Source organism: Mus musculus, chromosome 19 (assembly GCF_000001635.26).
Source record: "Mus musculus strain C57BL/6J chromosome 19, GRCm38.p6 C57BL/6J".
NCBI lineage: Eukaryota > Metazoa > Chordata > Mammalia > Rodentia > Muridae > Mus > Mus musculus.
This window is the reverse complement of record NC_000085.6, coordinates 49,280,200-49,302,037: the sequence shown is the minus strand read 5'-3', so window position 1 is coordinate 49,302,037 and position 21,838 is coordinate 49,280,200.

The window sequence follows — 21,838 nt, the reverse complement described above, 5'->3', positions numbered from 1 at the left end:
AGACTTTCCAAATCCATTTAAATATATTTGACAGTAAGCCATGGGAAATTTTAAACAGCAGACAACGCTTATTCAGAATTTATAATGTCAGCTCTAGATTACTGTATTATTAAAGACTTCAGAGCATGAAGCTACTAATTTGTTTCTTTTTCCTAAACACACATTCTCAGGCTCAGCGTATTGTTACCACCCCCCATCAACAACAACTATATCTCCCTATGCCGATAGCTGCCTGGAATTGAAATTCAAGTTGATTTTTAAACTTTGCCACTCTAACAAGATATATCCAGTTCTGGCACACACTCAAACAAGTCAATTAAGTAAAGCAATCGAGCAAGGCAGGAAGCTCTAAATTTTCCTTCCATCTTTTTTCTTTACTTAATTGGCGCCAAGGCAGGCTGGACACACTATCTTTGGAAAGGGAAAGTGTCCATGCTGTAATTGTCTGAACAGCTTTTAAATGTCAGACACACACACACACATACACACACACACACCTTCATTTTCCAACATGACTGAAATACACAGAGTTGGTGTGGCCACCCATGAGCGACTGCAGATTCTTTTTAGGATTTTGCACGAATTTTCCAGATTTGATGTCAGAACTAATACAGCCTATTCTCATCTACTTTTCTTGCCAAGAATACAGTATGCTTGTTTATAGCAAAATGACAACCACCACCCTGCTCCCATTCGTGACTTCTTGGCATTAACTCTTCCACAAAGGGCTTATGTTAGTGACCATTAGGTGAAACCTTCTTGTCATGAAATGATACTCAGTCCCCATTTAGGAAGATCCTATATGTTGAAGTGTTCACAGCTCAAGAGCATCCTGCAAATTAGAAGGAATAGTTTCTATTTCCTTGCTAATTGGAGAGTATGATGCATGGTTTTTGCTGGGCCAACAAGCCCAAGGTTCATTGCAAGTTTGAACATCCATCCCTACAGTCATTTACTCAAGGATGCTTCCTATCCCGGGAATCTCCTTCTCTCCTTCATCCCTCACTTTCCCCAGTGCTTTCTGCATAACTTCCAAATGAAACTACTTATGTATCCAAATTTTCACCTCAGGCTACTGGTCCTTCTTAGGGAACATCATTAAATCCTGAAGACTATGGTAGTTAAGTACAAGGGTTTCAAAATCAAAATACCAGCACACAAAAAATAGGATTTTTGAAAAACATTTACTTCTGCAGTGTATTCTTCAGATTACTCATTGGTTAAACCTACCACTTGGTGTAGTTCATACAAAGAACATACAAAATGCCAGATGGTGAATACCAAGTATTTAGCTAACAAAGTATTATGTTATCACTATTATTATTATACTCAGATACTGTTTTAAGTGCCAATGATAAAGTAAACAAAAATCAGTGAGTTGGTTAAACAAGATTTAAAACACTGCTTGTTTATAATACAGGGAAAAGCTAAACATGGAAACAAAGTCAGTATGAAAAGAATTAGATCTGTAGTAGTTGTCTTTGAAGTATAGTTTCTTATTATCTTCTGTACTTGACATAAACGTGTTCCAATCTCAGAGGACAGCCAGCATACATATAATTCCTATTGTCATTCAAGCAAAGTACTGTGGAAATGTTATAAAACAAGCACTTTAAATGATGTTCCTTCAACTTAAACTACGTAAACACAGAAGCCCTGATGAATCAAATTGTATATTTTATGTGTCAAGTTCCCATAAAATCAGGGCAGCCTGGACTGAAGAAAATGTGAAACACTGATGGAGCCTCTGTTTATGCCATGGTCTGTCCATCTTCAATGTAGAAAAAAGAGTCGGTGTCTAAAATGGTAAAGCATATCTTGCACTCTGTGATGTGGTATTGCATTCTTTATGTTTCCAGCAGAGCCTTTCCATCATTTTTCCTTGGAGACCCAGCTCTTGGAGGAGTCTGCTTTGCTGAGCCGATGGACAGCAGCCTTATCCTAAGATGACATGAAAGACCTAAGCATAGCAGGGTGCCTCAAGTGATCCAGAGAATAGAGTGTAACAGAGCTCTTCCTCTGAATGTGGCTCCTGTTTTCTTTATTAGATAAAAACATACCTAATGGGAAAACCTTAATGAGGATACTTCATTATCGATTGGGCCAGGACCCAATTGGCTTCCTGCTGAACTTGTGCTTGCTTCTGGGATGAAGCCCAGTGATGCCACGTGATGCATTTGGTATACTGAGAGGAAAGTTTTTTCCCCTGGCTCAAATCCAGAACTGAGCCTGACAATAGCAGGGCACGTCTAATTAGAAGGGACAATTCTGCCAGTTCTCCTGAGCGCTGCCTACTTCATTTCCTCCACTATCTTCAAATCATGATGACATTAATAATAAATGTTAAAGGAAAAGGATCAGGAAAACAAAGGTTTTGTGACCCTGGATTCCACCAACACCTTGGAGCTGAGTAGCTGAAAGGCATTAAAATGAAGGCAGAGAAACAGTGTGCTTGCCCTTTAAGAGACTTTCCCCTCTAACTGTGTTTATAGACTGACAAGCTGGCATGAGCTTACAGCTGCTGCCTGCTCTGTAGACGATCAGTCCCTTTAGTCCCTTTGAAAACATACGCATCTGAAGCCTTTCTCCCCTTTGAACGTGGAACGCTGATGAAAGAAATTTTGTTGTTGGTAACAGAGAGAGCCACCATACTGTAACTTGAAAGCCCCCCTGGACTTTAAAGTTGAAACCTCAGTCTGGTCCTTGGGGGAAAAAAAGAAATTAAAAGGAACAGTTCTGCACTTCCTTGAGAAAAATCTCCAGTTCTACTAGTGAATAATTAGAGAAATCACTGTTCTGCCTAGCTGACTTTACTATTCGTGGAAAATCCTTGGAAAGACCTTGACATTATGGGAAGTGAAGATCTAGTCTTTCCTTCTAAGTCCATGCAATTTAAAATACAGACATCCTTGGTTGCATCTCACACACACACACACACACACACACACACAAACATGCACATACTCATGACTGAGTTTGTCACCTATACCATATGGGTTTTAGAAATTCATGATTAGTTATTTATTCTTCAATGAATGCTATCCCAAGTATTAAAAACAAAGAGCAGCACAGAAAAGAATTGCTACTTCACATTTGGGCAGTGCTTACTTCCAGTACCACTCATTTTGAAAAGCAAATTCATCTTGGATTCAGCCTCAGTAGAATGACTTGGCATTTACTTGGTATTGATAAATAGCCTGGAGCATCCACGTTTGCCTATGTAGCCCCTTTTACTTGAAGTTGCCAGCACTCTTGTTCATGTTTTTTCAATCCTTTTATCATTAGATCCTGAGCTTTGTACACTAGACTGAAATCTCCCTTCTAAGGAAGTCACCATGTTTCTCTTCCTGTCTTCTGTCCTACCCCGTAGACTTGGTCTTCTGTAGAAACTTCTCTGTTTGACAGGTACTCCTTCCATGTCCACAACTCCTGAAATGCTGGGAATCCATCAGTATTGCTCCCTTTACAAATCAGGATTTGTATTTGGTGGAGAACTTGCCTCTCCAAATTTCTGGTTCTTAAGCTTGTACATGAAAGTGTGATGAACAGCTAAACATTGGCTACCATTGAGACTCAGTACAGTCAGGATGCCTCATTCCAGAGCACATTTGTTGGTTTTGTTGATGATGTCTGCTTGCTTCTTATGTGACCAAGGAAGGACCACTTATATGTACTTCTCGGGAGCAGCAGAAATTTTATACAGGTCCAGAGTTCCAGACATCTATTCCTTATGCTTTCTCACTGTGTCTATCTGTCTGTATCTATCTCTGTCTCTCTCTTTATCTCTGTCTTTCTCTGTCTCTGTCTCTCTGTCTCTATCTCTGTGTCTCTGTCTCTCTCTCTCACTTGTGTGTATATATGTATATGTATGTATGTGTGTGTTTCTGTTTCTGCTTCATGGATTTGGAGATCTTACTCAGCCTAAGTGAAACCTATGTATTTAGGTTCATAATATCACTGGAAACAAACTCCTAAAAGTGGGGGACAAAAAAATTGATGATATGTAATTCACTCCTTGCTAATTTTTGGGGGGTTATGTCTAAGGACACTGCATATTCACTAAACTGACTGCAGAGCCAATAGCTAGAACACATTGATATACTAGTAATGTCACAGTCTTTAAATTTTATAACACATATAATTTTAAATGCAAAACAAAGCCAACATTGTTTCAAAATAAACTTGCATTTAATAATATTCTGCTTATAGAAACTGACGTGAATATACAATTGGCCACTTTCTTCATTATTCCCAGCAACCACTTGTAATATTTTACTTTCTGGCTCCGTGATCTGAAGCTTTACTGGACTTAGTCTTATTTCCAAGAAAGAACTATGTCTACTAAGAGACAAAGTCAGAGTTCCATTGAACCCAAAGTTACAAATTGTGGATTTTCAGCCTCCATATGAGGTTAGACTGGCAAAGTAGCTTCAGTTTACTTTAGGCTGTAGGTTTATGTTTCTGTCAAAATTCCTAGTGTTAAACTCTAATGCTTAACTTGATCATATTTCAACATGGGGGCTTTGGGGAGTAATTAGTTCCTGAGAGTGGGTCCTTGAGATGGAGACTGTCTTTATAAGAGGAAATACCAGAGATGACCTAACTTTTCTACTTGGTCATGTAGAGAAACAGTTGGGCAATGATTTGGAATGATTTTTGATTCATGGTCCTTGCCATGAAATGGGTTGGGTGGATAGTATGTTCTATGAGTATACATACTATACATAATAGCATGTTCTCTTGAGTCTCGAGGAATGTGAACAACAACTCTCCAGACACAGACTGTGGAGCTTACAGTGGTAGTCAGCATAGAGTGAAACAGGGCAAGCAGTGTTGGGAGCAGGAGAAACAGAGGCTGCTGTTGAGTCTTGTTCTGCCAGCTAAGAGGATGACTGTATTTAGAAATGGGGGTGTCATTTTATAATGGTATAATTAGCTACTGGGGGACTACAGAAAAAGTAGAAATTCAGAGGGGAAGGATAAGAGTGCCACAGGGTAAATATAATTGTATGTGTGTGTGTATGAGGGAGAGAGAAAGAGAGAAAAACAGAGAGAGAGGGGGGGAGGGAGAGAGAGAGAGAGAGAGAAAGAGAGAGAGAGAGACTGTTATAAAAATAAAGAAGACAGAAAATGAAATTATCCCTGCATATGTTAATCTTTAGCTGTACTCTTAATAGAGTGGAAACCAAAGCACTGTCTTTACATTTGACAAATATATATCATTTTAAATATAATACAACTATAATATTATTTTAAAATAAACATAAATTTATTTTCCTTATGTCACATTCTTCTGTCTATTGTGGCAAAGTCAAATAATCAAAGGTAACATTTCTCCCAACCTGACCAAACCGGACAGATTCCCCTTTGCCTCTTTGTCACTAATCGCCTTTTGGTTTTGTGGGCATTTCCTTCAGAAAACTCATAATTACACAAGATTAACTATCTCTGTGTGATGTAAATCTTCTGCAAGCTTGTTGTCAGTTTTACAGTGCAGGGATGTCACTCTTAGTATCCTGAATGTCAGTCCTTTAAAATGCAGTCATCAAAGAAAAGTGAGCCAGTCTCTGAGAGAGGAGAATTGAGAAGCTGCCTGCCATCCTGAAGAAAAACACAATCTTCCTCCTTCCTTGGGCAAGGCCAATGAGGGCACACACAGGGCCTCCCAACTCTTCATTTACAAACTCATAAACTTCTTAGTTCAGTCAACTTCAGAATGAGGTCTGAATTCTCCCTACTGCAGTACTCTAGACTGCTGTCTTCTATACCTGTTAAACTTAGCTTGTAACTTGTTCTGTCAGCTAGGAGAACCCTCCATTCCTCTCCCTGGCTTTGGAAAACTGTGAGGAGATAGTTTATGGATTCCATTTTTGACCTGGGACTGTCACATATTTATTGCCACTAAAAGCAAGACTCATACTTGGATTTAAAATCCTTAAGAGACAGACCATGCTGCAACCAAATATGAATGAGTGACCATGGCCAAGGAACACAGATTTAAGTCACTCTAAAACCCATGTTTTAACATGGTAACAACTTGATAAAGTTTTTCTAGTAACACCTATTCCAGGGTAACATGAAATATTTTTGGCCATTCTCTTCTAGTACTCTCACTAGAATTTGAAGTCATTGGGGTCAAAAAGACCTCAGTGAGGACCTAGCTCTATCTCAGACCCATATAAGGTCTGGGTTTGCTGTTTCAGTCTCTGTGATCTTTTATGAGCCCTGCTTAGTTGATTCTGTGGGCTATGTTCTCATGGTGTCCTCTACCCCTCTAGCTCCTAGAATCCATTTGTTCATGATTCATACCCGAGATGACTGCCCTTATATGACAAGAACAGTAGGAAGAAACTGCCAGGCCAATTACAGGAAAAAAAAAAAAAAGTAAACTAAACAGTTTTGTCTCAAAAAAAAAAATCAGAAATGTCCTTAGGCTTATTGACAAACTTATCCTTGCTAGACAGCAGATGTTAGATGTGTTTGGGGGTGGGGAGGGGGGTGGATTCCTCACCTGATTTCTTAACTGATTTCAGAGCTAGTAATGTTATAGTACCCGTATTGACCCTTTGTGGAAAACTCCTCTGGTCAAAGAAGGGGAATCACTGGCCTGGGTGGAGCCCTAGCATTCAAGGCTCTCCAAAAAGGAGAAGCCACTTACTGAGGATGGCAGATCGCATTAAGTTGTGCTAAGGATGTAGGTAGAATATGTATCCCTTTAATTAAATACTGTACTTTTTCTTCTCAAAATTCCTGCCCCTGATGGTGGAGTTTACAGGGTCACAAAAGTGTTGCTACATAAGTCTGTTCCTAAGTTACTCAGAAAACTGTAACTGTTCTTTTTATTCTTTCCAAGTCTGCTCTTTCTGAGCATGCATTGCCCAGCCGTTTGGGCTTCCTTATGTGTTTGCTAAATCTTCCCCAGCTGCCATGTGACTGCTTGTTCACTTTGTGTCTGACCTCCACTCTGGCTCAAACTTTTAGTTTCTCCATCTCTCAAGCTGCTGAGATTTTCAGCTTGCTTCCCCTGGGGGTGGGGGGGGGGGTTCTTCTAAAGTTATAAACTGGTCATACAACTTCCATTTAAATCTATTTTTAAATTCTTTTATTACTGTGACTAGGAACCCCAAAGGAGAACCCAAATTTCTTCTGTGTCATCAATACTATCACTCTCGTGTGTTTTGGGTATTTGCTTGATATCCTCATAATGGTTCCACTTAAGAGTCATATGGCCATGATCCTAATGTGTGAGGGTATTTTACCATCTGCCATAAGAAGCCAAGTCATAGATCATCTGACAAGCTAAAAGCACATTTAAGTGGCTTTAGGCCAAATTATCACATAGAATTGCCACCACTGTTGAGAAAATTCAAAATACCCACTCAGACTTTTGTCGTTTACAAAAGAAAAAGGGAAAAAGAAGGGGAAATTACAGTGGTGTAAAAGAGCTTGGCCACTGGATGTAATGGCCATAGCTGATATTACTGTATTGCTTCTGATGAGTGAAACTTATCCTGGTATGGGACTGAGTCTTACGCTGCACTATTTGAGTTGCAAGATTAATATATGTTTCACAAATGAATATATCTTGTAACTATAAATAGACACAAACATCTAATCCAATCAAACAAGCCTGACTAAAACTGACTTAATTAAAAACTCCATATTCTCCTCTATTTAAAAAAAAAATAACATTAGCCCTTTTATAATTACAGACAAGCATGGAATGCTGCATTCTGCTTGCTACTCCACGTCCTAGTTGACTTTCTGTCTCTGGGCTCTGAAAACCACAAGGATCTAAAAAGAACTCAGAGAGGGAAGGCTTTATTTGCCTTGCAGGTGACGATAGTGACTAAACTCAAGGCAGTAACCTGTAGACAAGAACTGATGCAAAAACCAACATGGAATGCTGCGTACTGGTTTGCTTGGCTGCCCCAGAGCACTTTAACTAGGAAAGGCACTGCACATCAACCTGCAAATAAGAAAATGCCCTACAAACATGCCCATGGGTCAATCTGAGGGAGACAATTCCTCAATTGTTATTATATCTCCAGGGTTTGTCTAGGTTTCGTGTCCAGTGAACAAAATCTACCTAAGATACTCCATCCTTATCTTCTCATATCTGCCTCCTAACCCCGCCAGACCTCCTTCTTCCTATTGGTTCTTTCCTATATTGGTGATTTTTTTGTCTTGATTGGTGACCCTTTTAGCTAAACAAGACCATCAGTGAGACTACTCTTGGATTGAGTCTACCATTGGAACCTGGCAACATCACTAGTAAAACTCCACAAATTCTTCTTGAAGGCCTCCTGCTTCCCGGGTTACTTTCCTTTCTTCCTCACAAAGGAAATCTTTCTTCCATATTAATATTATAACTATCATGTGTTGAGTTATAAGTATTATTATCCACTTAGCTACATAAATGTATTTTAATCAATTACCCAATGAGTGTAAGAGGTAGTTTTTTGTTTTTGTTTGTTTGTTCTTTTTGTTTTTGTTTTAATCTAATCTTTCAGAAAACTGAAGTATGGCTGAGGGTGTGTAGAAAATTTGTCTAAGGCAATGCAAGTACAGAAGGGATTTGAATTGGCTCTAGTTCTTTTCAACATGTTTGGTAAATTGCCCAGGATCTTTCTTTAAGACAGAATAGGTAAATCCTTGCTATGATAACACCAGATTGCAAATGAGTCTATTTTTCCTATTGAAAATCAACTCCTGTTTTCCCCAAGAAACCTACCTCCCTTGGCTAAAACTTAGGTCTGATACCAAGGGAAAGAACTGCATCTGGTCCTGACCCTTGGTGCAGGGGTGTCTGTTCCCGTGGTGATGTCAAAAGCTCATGCTGAGATGCTTAAATAGCACTCATTGCCCATCCATCTGGAACTAGAATTCTTACCTAGAGATCAGCACAGGGCTGATGTGGGAAGCAACAAACGCCTATCTTTCCATCAGCTTTCACTCTGCAAGCTTTAGTTGAACATGGGAGGTCCTTTGTTTGTTTGTTTGTTTGTTTGTTTGTTTTGTTTTGTTGTTGTTGTTTGTTGTTGTTGTTGTTGTTGTTCGAGACAGGGTTTCTCTGTACAGCCCTGGCTGTCCTGGAACTCACTTTGTAGACCAGGCTGGCTTCGAACTCAGAAATCCACCTGCCTCTACCTCCCAAGTGCTGGGATTAAAGGCGTGCGCCACCACTGCCCGGCTGGGAGGTGCTCCTTTAGGTGCTCAAGGGTACTTAAATGTGTATCTTGCGGAAAAAATAAAATGCCTACTCACAAAAGTCTTAGGCAATATTGAAGGTGAAAAAAAAATGCTAAGAGCTCAAACAGAAAATTGCAAACATTCACAGTTACATTACACTACCTATAAAGTCGTGTCAGTACTGAGTCTACTCATCCATATTGTTTCCTACAACATCAATACTATAGACAGCTATAACCTGAAACAACCAGTTTCAAGTCTTGATAGAGTCGAGAAGGTGAACTGACCTTCATGAACTATCTATTACAGTATGATCAATGCTTAGATTTATTAGCAATTCTTAAGCTCTTGCAATGCCTAAACTGTAAGTTAAGTTTACTATGAAAAAGGAACCTCAATGTATAGGGAAAATGTAAATAGCATTTGATGCCATATACCATCAGGTATCCCCTAGGGGTCTGGAAACATATTTTCTTGAGATCATTGAGGTCTGCTTTGGATTATTTGCTGATTTTAGAGACATATAGACATAAGAGTAAATCCTAGATCTTTGACCAAAATGTTATGGAAAGTGAAGTAAATTACTAAACCTGTGTCCTTGTTTACAAAACAGAAAAGAAATTTATTCTTTATATTGGAAAAGTGAACAAAATCATGACATAATATGTGTATATTGTCTACATAACACTGAAGGAACTCTGAGCAGTATATTTGTTCTCTTGCTTGCTTGCAGTTTTGGGATAAGAGAAGGGTTAGGAACAGGACCTATAGGGGCTGGAGAGAGCAGGAGAATTGGTTAGGGCTGGAATGGGCTTTATTTGATTGACAAGGAAAGGAGAAGGATTCATTAGCAGAACAAGCAATGCTTAAATATAGCAAAGCAAGATTGTTTCTGGTTATTACAGCTTACTGGCACAAGGGTGTTTTATCTTCTTTCCACTCGCTGTGATAAAACATTCCAATGAAAGAAACTTAGGGGAAAAGATTTCTTCTGGCTCCCAGTCCACCACGTCGGGGAAAGTCAAAATGCTCGAAACATGAAGCTGCTGAACACATCGTATTGATGATCAGGAAATAGAAGATAATGAATGCAAGCCACTCAGCTTCTTTCTCCACCTATACAGTCAAGGATTCCAGGCAAGAAATGGCATCACCCACAGTGGTTAGGTGTTTAGGCATCCATTAATGCAGAAAGGACAATCCAAAACAGGCACACTAAGCAGCCAATCTCTCAAGTGAATCTACAGTATGACCAAGTTAAAGTTTAACAAAAGCCATACTGAAAAGAGAGTCTAGGACTAAGGAAGGAAGGACATGGTACTAAGAAAGAGTTGGAAATAATTTGCATAAAGCTAAGCAATTGGAGGCTATCCAAGAGCACAAGGATGTCATGGTGTTATGATGATCTATGTGGTCAGAAGCCCACAAGAAATCACCCATGGGGACACATTGGAAGAAGAAAGAACTAGAAACAAAGAGACCAACAGTCAGGAAAAAAAATGGCATAGGCAGTACTGTTGAATGACTAAAGTTTATCAGTGACCATACAGATGAGATAGTCCAATATAAAACAGCAGTTGAGAAAAATATTATCAAGATTGGAGCAAAGAATACTGTGATGGGGGAGGGGGGTAGATTGGTTGATTAAGTGTGTGTTTTACAGGCATAAGGACTTAGAGCAGGCAGAATGCTTCTAAGCTCAGATATGGCTGAAAGAAGGCACACTCTGAGACTTGCTGTTCAGACAGCCTCACATAATCACCAACCTCCGGGGTGAGAGAGCCTGTCTTACAAAGATAGCTAGATTGCATGCACCTTAGGTGACTTCTAGCCTCCATGTGGACATGTCTGTGTGTGTATGCACAGTTGCACGCACACAAGATCACTTAGGCACAAAGAGTACAATGGTGTTTCCATACCTAAAGTGAGAACCTAGGGGTATCATGAATAGAAATAATCATACAATAGAAATGAAGGTTCAGCTTTGGTTTTAGTTTTACACTTAACATCAAGAGAATGTAAAAGTAGAGGGCAGGTGGGATGAAATATAGCTGAAGGTCCCAGAAGGCTCAGAATCTTGTTTACCCAGAAGTCATAATAGAAGTTAGAGGATTACATGAGAAAATATCAGGTTGATTTAAGAAGTCTTAGGGCCCTGAATTTGAAATACAGAAGAAGAGATTGGACTGTGAAAGTAATCTTAGAAGTGGGATGAGAAGCTGGGGAAAAATCATGGAGTCAGTGAAAGAAATAAATCAAAAGGGATTTTCAAAAACTCGCTAGGAAACTGAAATGTCAGAGAGGAACCAAATGAGTATTACATTTGGTTGAATAATGAACAGAGAAAGCAAACTATTATTGACTGTATTTGTCAGATTTAAAAAAAACAAACAAACAAACAAACAAACAAAATGACTGTGACAAAATACCTGATGTCAATGAAAAGAGAAAAGAAATGTTAATTTTGACTCATAGCTTTGAAATTTTTGATTCAAGTTCTGGTGGCTTTGCCATTTGGATCCTGAGTGAGGCAGAATATGGTGTTACAGCTAGCCACTCCATAAAGGGGGAAACATTAGGGACAAAATCTCACCTCACTTTTCCTTTTAAGTGTCCTCTGCTTTTATCAGTGAATCCAAAGAAAAGTGAGGACTTCCAGGGTCATTCCTGACCACCATCGTTATGATGGTCAGAATGTAAACTGAGCATGCCCCAAAGTATTCCTGCTTATCAGTGCGTGTCCAAATATGAATCTGTCATCTTTACTTTCTAACATATGACCTTAAAATAATTACACTCAGGAATGCTGTGCCCTGATGTGCTATGTGAAGGATCCCTGAATAGAAGATTCAGTTTCTTTGCTGAAATTGAATGCTACTTTAAACATATTTTCTTTGCTTTCTACCTGCTGTAAGTAAAGGGTTTTAAAGTATTTTCCCACTATTATTTAAGTACAACTATTTTTGGCTTTTGCATTTATCACAGTGTTAATCTATTCTTCCTCTGGATTAGAATGAAATTGTGCAGCATATTTTGAAGTCATCAGTGCACAATCCATCCATGAGAATAACATAATCCAATCAACTATCAATAGCACAAGGCTGATAACCAGGAGTTTTCCATTCATTGTCCATGCTCATTTTTTTATTTTATGTCTCATAAAATGTAAAGAGCTCATCATACTACCCAATGGGCTTTGTTTCCTTTGTTTTAACTAAAATACCTTCAAATATTAGTAAAATACCAATGTCTGTACTTTGAGATTACTATATCAAATCTACAGGTGGATTTAAAAAAATTTATTGGTTATTTTTTTATTTCCATTTCAATTGTTATCCTGCTTCCCAGTTTCCCCTCCACAAACCACCAATCACATCCCCCTTCCCCCTGCTTTTATGAGGGTGCTCCCCCAACTTCCACTCCCATTCCTGCCTCATAGCCTTGGCATTCCCCTATGCTGGGGCATCAAGCCTTCACAAAACCAAGGGCTTCTCCTCCCATTGATGCCCAACAAGGCCATTCTCTACTACACATGTAGCTGGAACCATGGGTCCCTCCATGTGTACTCTTTGGTTGATGGTTTAGTCCCTGGGAGCTCTGGGGGGTCTGGTTGGTTGATATTGCTGTTCATCCTATGGTGTTGCAAACTCCTTCAGTCCTTCCTCTAACTCCTCCATTGGGGATCCTGTGCTAAGTATGATGGTTGGCTTCAAGCAACTACATCTGTATCGGTCAGACTCTGGCAGAACCTCTTAGGAGACAGCTATATTAGGCTCCTGTCTGCAAGTATGTCTTAACATCAACAATAGTGTCTGGGTTTGGTGACTGTATATGAGATGAATCCCCAGATGTAGTCTCTGCATGGCCTTTCTAACCTTTCTTCCATAGTCTTAGTTTTCTACTGTCTAAAATGTATATATGTATGTGTGTGTGTGTGCATCCTTTTTTTTTCTTGGTCTTCTTCCTAGACCTTCCTCTCATTAATTTTGCTACCAAATTTCTCCCTTTCCTCTAGTTAAGATAAAATATATGCCCCAATGTTGAAAGATTTGTGGGAGGATATGAAAGCAACAAAAGTTTATGATAAATTTCTAATTTGGCCATTGAACATTCGATAGAAATGTAGTATAATTGATAGAACAATATTACACCTTGTATTTATGCTCTCTGCTTATGTACTTTATTTTCTTCACAATGCTCATTATTGTCTAAAATATCCTTGTTATGATATTTGTTTTTAATAGGCATTATCTCTTTTCAATTATAAAGTCTTCAGCAAAGAAGTGTGCTTGTCTCTCTTGTTCCCTGAAGCTTCTTAAGGGACTAAACAATGCCTCAGTAGAAAAGGATATTTTTTCTCACATTTATTAAATACAAAAAAGAAGAAAATGATCACTCATTTCTCACACTTGAGCACAATGCCCGAGAGAATACAATTTGCATAAAATTGAAAGTAGTAGGTTTTCAGACTGTTTTGCCTATATCTTAAGGCACACCCCCCCACACACACTCTGCAGATCCTTCCCATCAATTCAATCCTGACGTCATAATGGGTACTTAATGTTTTCTTAACTAACTCTAAAATATAGGGGCAAAGAGCTTTGGAAGAGGTAAGTATTAAAACAATAAAGTTAGGTGTTCAAAAATACCATAGAATAGGTTCCATGTCTTGGGGAATAGTGAAACATGCCAGGCACTTAGGAGATGAAGGCTGGAAGACCACAAATTCAAGGTCATGCTTAGCTACACTAGTTCAAAGATAGCCTTAAGACCCTGTCTCAAAGGGTAAGGTAGGAGAAAGGCGAGAAAAGATCAAACAAAATTAAAGATGATAGGTGCCAAGAATCAGCTGGAAGACCTCAGTTACAGAAGATGTAGTTGGATTTGAATATTATGGGCTTATTATAAAATCCCAGCACCATTAACTGGTACATGACCCTGGTTTCAACCACAGACCCTGAACAAACAGACACCCACACCCACACATGCACACAAACAGACAAGGGGGCGGGGGGGGGGGAAGTGAGAGAGAGAAAGAGAGACAGACAGACAGAGAGAGATACAGAGAGAGAGTCAGAGAGAGAGAGACAGAGAGACAGAGAGAGAGAGAGAGAGAGAGAGAGAGAAAGGAAAAATACATGAACAAGTCTCAACATCTAGAAGACTTAATTTGCAAGTTTCTTTGTTATCGCCAACCAATATCACCCTATGTGTGTTGAGCAAGCTCATAATACGCAACCATAGATTAAGAAATTAAAAATTAATAAATGCATATTTTCCATTAGCATTATATAGGTCCCCGAGTCCCATTTATAGCCACCAAATTGAACAAAATTATCCTGTGTGTTGGGGTGAGTCTCAGCCTATGTTCATTCTCTAGGTGAAAGGTGGGAACCTCTGTGGAGTATCTAGCTGTATTAGCATAAAGCTTGGATTTCACACATGTCTACGCAAGAGCTGAAGAGAATTGGCATGTGGGGATGAAGTACTGGTCAGAAACAGTGAATAAGCCTTGTCAAAGATTTAACCAGCCATACAAGCAAAAATCTCAGTCCTCTTTTGCAGCATGCAACATCTTCAGAAAGAGACCTTTTAGCATCTTGCAAATTTATCCTGGGTTTTCTCAGTCATTTGAACAACAAAGTCCATCAACTGGGTAAAACAGCATTTTGAACCGTTTTCTCTGTCACCTACCGTTAACTAGATGGTGTTTTCTGCAAATAATATGTTGGGAAATTTATCTCCATCCTCCAACATGTGTAAAACCTGTATGGAAGAATTTTGGTTACATTAGTGTGGCATTCAGTAATGGGGCCACAGCCATCTAAAAACTGAAGGAGATATGGCTCTTTATTTTTCTATCTTTCTATCTCTTTATCTACTTATACAGCTATCCCCTACCTGTTCTTATCTAATTACATATCAGCATTTATTTATCCCTAAATAGTTAGGTGTCACTATAGTAAGACCAGAAAGTGACAGCTCTGAGGCTGATTCAATTAACAGGTACTAGAGAAAAGTTAAGATACGGCAAAGCCAGTCCTATGGTTGGCAAAATCAGACACAAAGGGGAATTATTCAGGAAATATGGTAGAGTGATAAGCTGCATAATGGAGATAGCAGAGGTGCCAGGTTCTGCTCTCTCTAGGGCCTCTGCTGAACCCCAAATACAAGCAGAGTTAAACCAAGACTGTGAGAACCAAGACTGTGAGAAATCCTGGCCATAACAGCTGGGAACAACAAAAAAAAAAAAAAAAAAAAAAAAAACAAAGAGGTTGCAGTCAGCAGCCATGTCTTACCACATACTTTTATTGTAAATATATTTACAATAAGGAAGGAAATGGGAAATTTCAATTCTTCAATAGCTGTGCTAGAAAAGGGAAAAGTTTAAGAGGGCATCAGGGAGGGAGGGAGGTGCAGGTTCACTGCCCATTTCCAGATGGTGACTTGGTCAGGGTTGAGGACTCTGTAGATATTTTCACAGGAAAGTGGGTACCTTTTTTTTTAAAAGAATAGATTTGGCTCTTTTGTTCCCTCTTCTAGGTAGGACCGAAGCATCTACTCTTTGGTCTTCCTTCCTCTTGGGGCTTCATGTGGTCCATGAGTTGTATCATAGCTATTCCATGCTCTTTGCCTAATATCCACTTATCAGTGAGTACGTACTATGTGTGTTATTTTGTGACTGAGTTACCACAGTCAGGATGATGTTTTTTAGATCCATCTATTTGCCTGTGAATTTTATGAAGACATTGTTTTTTAATAGTTGAGTAATATTCCACTGTATAAATGTACCACTTTTTCTGTATCCATCCTTCTATTGAGGGACATCTGGGTTCTTTCCAGCTTCTGGCTATTATAAATATGACTGCTATGAACATAGTGGAGCATGTGTTCTTATTACATCTTGGAGAATCTTCTGAGTATATGCTCAGGAATGGTATAGCTTGGTCCTCAAGTAATACTATGTCCAATTTTCTGAGGAACTGGGTAGGTGGGTGGAAGAGCACCTTCACAGAAACAGGTTAAAGGGGGATGGGATAGGAGATTTGCAAAGGAGAAACCAGGAAAGGGGATAACATTTGAAATGTAAACAGATAAAATACCCAATTTAAAAATAAAATTAATTTTTTTTTAAAAAAAAGGAAAGGAAAAGAATAGATTTGGCTATTATACAGTGCAATTAGATCAGGCAAAGAACAACTTAGAGAAGTCAAATGAAAGACCCAAGATCCTCGTACCAGTAACAAGCTTTGCTTGTTAGTCTGGTGGTTCCTCAGAAAATTGGACATAGTACTACCGGAGGATCCCGCAATACCTCTCCTGGGCATATATCCAGAAGATGTTCCTACTAGTAAGAAAGACATATGCTCCACTATGTTCATAGCAGCCTTATTTATAATAGCCAGAAGCTGGGAAGAACCCAAATGCCCCTCAACAGAGGAATGGGTACAGACAATGTGGTACATTTACACAATGGAGTACTACTCAGCTATTAAAAAGAAAGAATTTATGAAATCCCTAGGCAAATGGATGGACCTGGAGGGCATCATCCTGAGTGAGGCAACCCAATCACTACTACTCTGTGTAGTAAAAATGATATTTTATTCTGTCTTTCAGTAGATGTTTCTAAACAAAAACAGATAGTTCTCCATAATAGTGCACATCCAGAGACATTTGATGAGTAGATCTATAGTTAACCCACATTTTGTGAAATGTGTTTCTTTGGGCTGGAGGGGAGATACAGAAGCGAGTATAGGTTCAGTGACATCCCACAGGGAAGTTTAGGTAGAGGATTTAAATTTTAAAAAGATACAAGGGGAGTTACAATGTTTAAATTTGCTAAAGCAATGGATTACATGGATAGCAAATCCAGATACCAGATGATAAATCCGTATAAAAATTTCCCTCACCTGATTCCTTAGAGTTGCATAAAAAGATGACTGTAGAAAAGATGGTGGTGTCTTCTGTCTGGAAATAGAAGGTGTAGTCTCAGAGATACAACTGAAGTAATGGAGAATTTGAGGACTAGGGACAGGTTTGGACTTGTGGGGTGCTAGGTAGTTGCAGGAGATGTTTATGGGACATGGAAAGAGATGACACAGGAGAGGCATAGATTATACAGAAACATGGGAGCCTGGATACAGCCCCCCCCCCAAAAGCCATCACAAGTTCTCAAAATCCATTTAATACATGCTAATGGTTTAATGCCAACAGTACTTGATTTAACCCAGTAATGCCATCCTCCCATATGTATTTTGCATGGCCCTGCGTGGGGGGCTTTCAATATTTAACTGTATATGGTGTTCTGCATCAGCCATGTTCAAAGCTAGCTAAAATGTCATCACCATTTCTAGGTGCTGAATCCTAGTGAAAGTTTCACCACAAGACTCATGACTGATGCACATGGAAGAAGTCTCTGTGAGGACAACAGCATCAACGCTTCCTTGGGAAAAGACACAAGCAACATGTAGGAGGTCCCTCTCAAGCCAGCCAGAGATGGTAGAAAAACATAATTGTGAACAGTGAATCGCCTTAGTCTCTGCAATGAGCTACTCTATGTTTTGAATTCTTTACCTGCCTTAGTTCAGTTTTCAGAATTACCCATGAGATTCTAATGATTATATGATTACCTTCCATATCCCACACCTGGAAACAGATACATCGAAGGCTAGGGGCTTATACAACAGGAGACAAAACACATATTCTAAATCTTCGTTCTAAATTCATTCCTGAGCAACTCAGGGTTCGGAGATCAAAAAAAAATTCAAATCCGCACACAAACAGAAAGGGTGTTCCAAAACATTGAACCTGTCTACTTATTTTTTTTTCTTGTTCATAATCGGTATCTGCTAGTTTGTATTGACCAAGTATCAAAAATAGAATAAAGAACAAGGTAAGAGTTGTAGAATTATAACACACACACACACACACACATAGACAGACACACACACACACACATACACACACACACACACACACACACACACACACACACTAGAACTCCAAGACCTTGATGTAAACTTGGTACCAAGTGAGGTGAGGTGAACAGTTACTGGGTTTGTTCAGTGCCTGGTTTCAGTCACTTGAGAGTCTGGAACAGTGAGTTGTCCAACTGAGATTTGGTTTTGTAAAGAGCATCCCGGAAGGATTTTGTAAAGACAATAGTCACCTTAACGTGGGTGACATGTGCCTGAGACCACTAGAAGTGGCTGGATTTGCTAAAAGAATGGGGAATAAAAAGCATGAAGCACAGCAGTTAGGGCGTAAGTAATCGAACACTGCACATGAGAAGCAGAATTGAAATCAAACCTGTGGTCCCTGACTCTTTACCCACGGTACTGGCTCACAGTACTCCATGGTGGTAGATGCCGTGAGCATCTAAACACTTCTCATACAAACTCAGTGTAAATGCTTAGCTGAAGTTGCCTGTTTGGGCTAAGCACTGTGTGGATTCTGTGCTCCCTTAAGAACCTCAGCCTTTCCTTTAGAATCAGAGTGAAAGTAGACCCAGCCTAAAAGCCTCAGAGGGAGCCTCACTTTCACCCTCACACCTTGGGACCCCGGGGGGCGGGGCGGGAGGGGGGGAGACTCCTGGATTTGACCCATAGGTAGCAGACAATTTAAATTCCTTCCTTTCTGGGATAGGAGGGACAGAATTTTTCTTAGTTAAGCTCCTGGCTTGGTAAACTGGTTTTGAGGAGAAACATAATGCATCAGTTGGAGTTGAGGTGTGAACGCAGCAATCCTGAGAGCAGCGGCTGCTTTCCGAGGACCAAAATAGCTTTTGCATAATGCTCTTGCTCAGGCTAGACAGTTTTCATTTGTTCATCTTGTCTTCATCTGGTGCCATCTCTCTTCATGTCCTCGGAGATTCTCAAAGCACAGAATGTGATCTTAGCGAGGCTTTTCAAGGCAGCTTTGGACAGACATCATTGTTCTCAGGGAAGATACAGTGCAGTCAGTCTCCTTACTGAAGCCCTGCATGAACAAAGAACCCAGTCTCGCTTCCAGGGCCTGGGGTCCCACTTCCATTCAACCAACCAGCACATTCCCTATCAGGAAAAAAAAAAAAAAAAAAAAAAAAAAAAAAAAAAAAAAAAGCATCACTAAGCCAAACGCATCCAATCAAAGCCCAGATCCATTCCACACATGTTAGAATGTGAATCTATTATCCGTAATAACCTTTTGAATCTTCATTTCTTATGGCTCCAAGAGTAATGGTGATTTTCCCCACTCAGTTCTTAACTAATGCCACATTTATTAGTGTGCCATTACTGGGGTAATAGCCGGTGGAAAAGAATGGAGGTGTTTTATTTCTCATCTTTCACTCGCTCTCCTTGATGGTGAACACAGAGCTCAATTAAAAGAACATTTTTATGTGCCAGAGAGGACAATGGTGTCTGTAGGACCCCTTCAACGAACAAACAGCCCTGGGCAGTGACCTTCTCTTTCATCAGAAGACTCTTCCCCAAGGATCGTTTATATTTTGTGATATTACACTTCTGGGAAGTACTGCAACTTGGCCAGGGTTTCTTTCTTTTCTTTTTTTTTTTTTTTTAGGAGGAATAGACTCAGCTTCAGTGCATCTAACACCAGGTACCGGCTTTAGCCATATTCTGCTGTGTCCAATAAGTCCTCACCATTGTTAAAAAAGAAGGAAGAGAGGGAAGCCCTGTGCCATACACTGACTAGTTAAAGGCTTTAAAAATTACCCCCTACAGAACATACAACAGTAACGAAAATTTTACAAAATAAGTCGAAATGGCATCGACCGCTATTTATGTGAGGGCACTGCCCTCTGCACCAAGTCCAACCGAAGCCAGGGCTGCTTGTCTCTGTCTGCACAAACCGGGAATGGAGGCAGATGGAGAGACCTTGGCATGTTTGTACTGTCCTGGCTTCTTTGAGAATACAGGAATACTGATAGACTTGGAGAGAGAGGAATGGGGAAGGAAAGGCAGAGATGGCTTATTTGTACATATAAGCTTATCCTGGGGCTCAGACAGGGAGGAACCTAGCATGGTATTGGTATACAGAGTCTACTAGGGTAAGTGCAAACCAGATGGCCAAGAGGCAGATTTCTAGAGGGGAATGGAATGGAGAAGAATTTTGTGAACAAGCACATATGTCTTAAAAAGGAGATTTCCATCACCTATGCATTTTTCCATCCACTAATATTGTAACCCTGAATAAGTAACTTGACCTGAGTTCCAGAGTCCTGATCAATAATAAAAGCTCCTAAGTTGCAGAGTGTTTGTGTTAATTAAATACTGTATTAGTGTAAGAAATGAAACCTTGGGTCTAGCATGTTGTAAGCCTTTGATAAATGCCAGGGCCCAGCATTGACATGCCCACCATTATAATAATGCATTCAAAGTTTGAACTAATGTCCACTTTGTGGACGTGAAGGAGAAAGGAAAGGAAGGATAGATATAATGGAGACAAAAAGCCTTGAGAGAGAACAAACAGTCCATTTAAACAATCGGAAAGTGACCCCATGAACAAGAGCAACCCTGTGGCTCTTGTCCAACCTCTTGATAGATTGTTTTACTCATCCAGTTCCCTGGACCTTAGAGGTCACATAGAAAAAAAATAATTTTTAAGATGGTATTTCTGTCTCTCATATTCTATTTCCATCTCCAGAATCGATAAGGAGTAAAGCACTAAGAGGTTCCAGGAAGTCTCATCTCCCAGCGTCTCTAAGTCAACAGCTCGTCATTAAGAGAGGGCCGTGGTTCTATTGACATCCCAAGCAGTAAGAAACACTCAAAAGGAAAGGGACTCCCAGCCTTGTATTCCTCACAAAAGGTGGAGGGAGGCTTCAGATTCAGGCAAAGACGTAATGAACTAGACAGACTCAGCTTCGAGTGGAGAGAGAAAAGAAATCACTGTCAGTGGGAAGCCATGCCTCTCTGAGGAAAACTCCCTCACTTTCTAAGTCTCGGGTCTTTGTGTGTAAAGGAGAAGATATTAAGATAGAGAAAACAAGGCTGTGGTTTCTTAGTTTCCGTTCCTGTTGTGGTGATAGGATACTCTGCAAAGCAGCTCAAGGCGAAGGAAGGAAGGAACAGGTTCACCCTCTCTGACTTGCAGGTCCAGGACACAGTCCATCTCGGCAGAGAAATCATGGCACCAGAGGCTTGACAGGGCTGATCCCACTGTGTCTGTCTTCAGCCAGAAAGCAGGGCATGAAGAAAGCATGCTGCTTTTTCCTGTCCTCACCCTTACCATGCAGGACCCCACGTCTGAGAAGTGGTCCAACCCACAATTAAGATAGGTCTTCCCCATATGAGTCAATATAATAAAAATACACCTCCCCTCACACACACAGAGAAGTGCTTGCAGGCTATATCCTTCTCAGGCATTTCCAGGCTCTTTCATGTTGACAATTTACAGTGGCCATCACAAGCAGTCTCTGTGGCAGACAGAAATAAACTCTAACTACCCTTTTATAGCAGCTTCTAGCTGCATGGGGATAGCACGGGGAGGGCATTTGCACAAAGGAGCCCTGCTTTGTTCCACTTGCTGCTATGAAAATTACTGCAAACAGAGTGGCTTTAAACATTGCAAATGTACTTTCTTGTAGTTTGAGAGGTTAGACATCTAAAATGAGGTTCACTCAGTGAGGTCAAGATGTAGGCAGGGC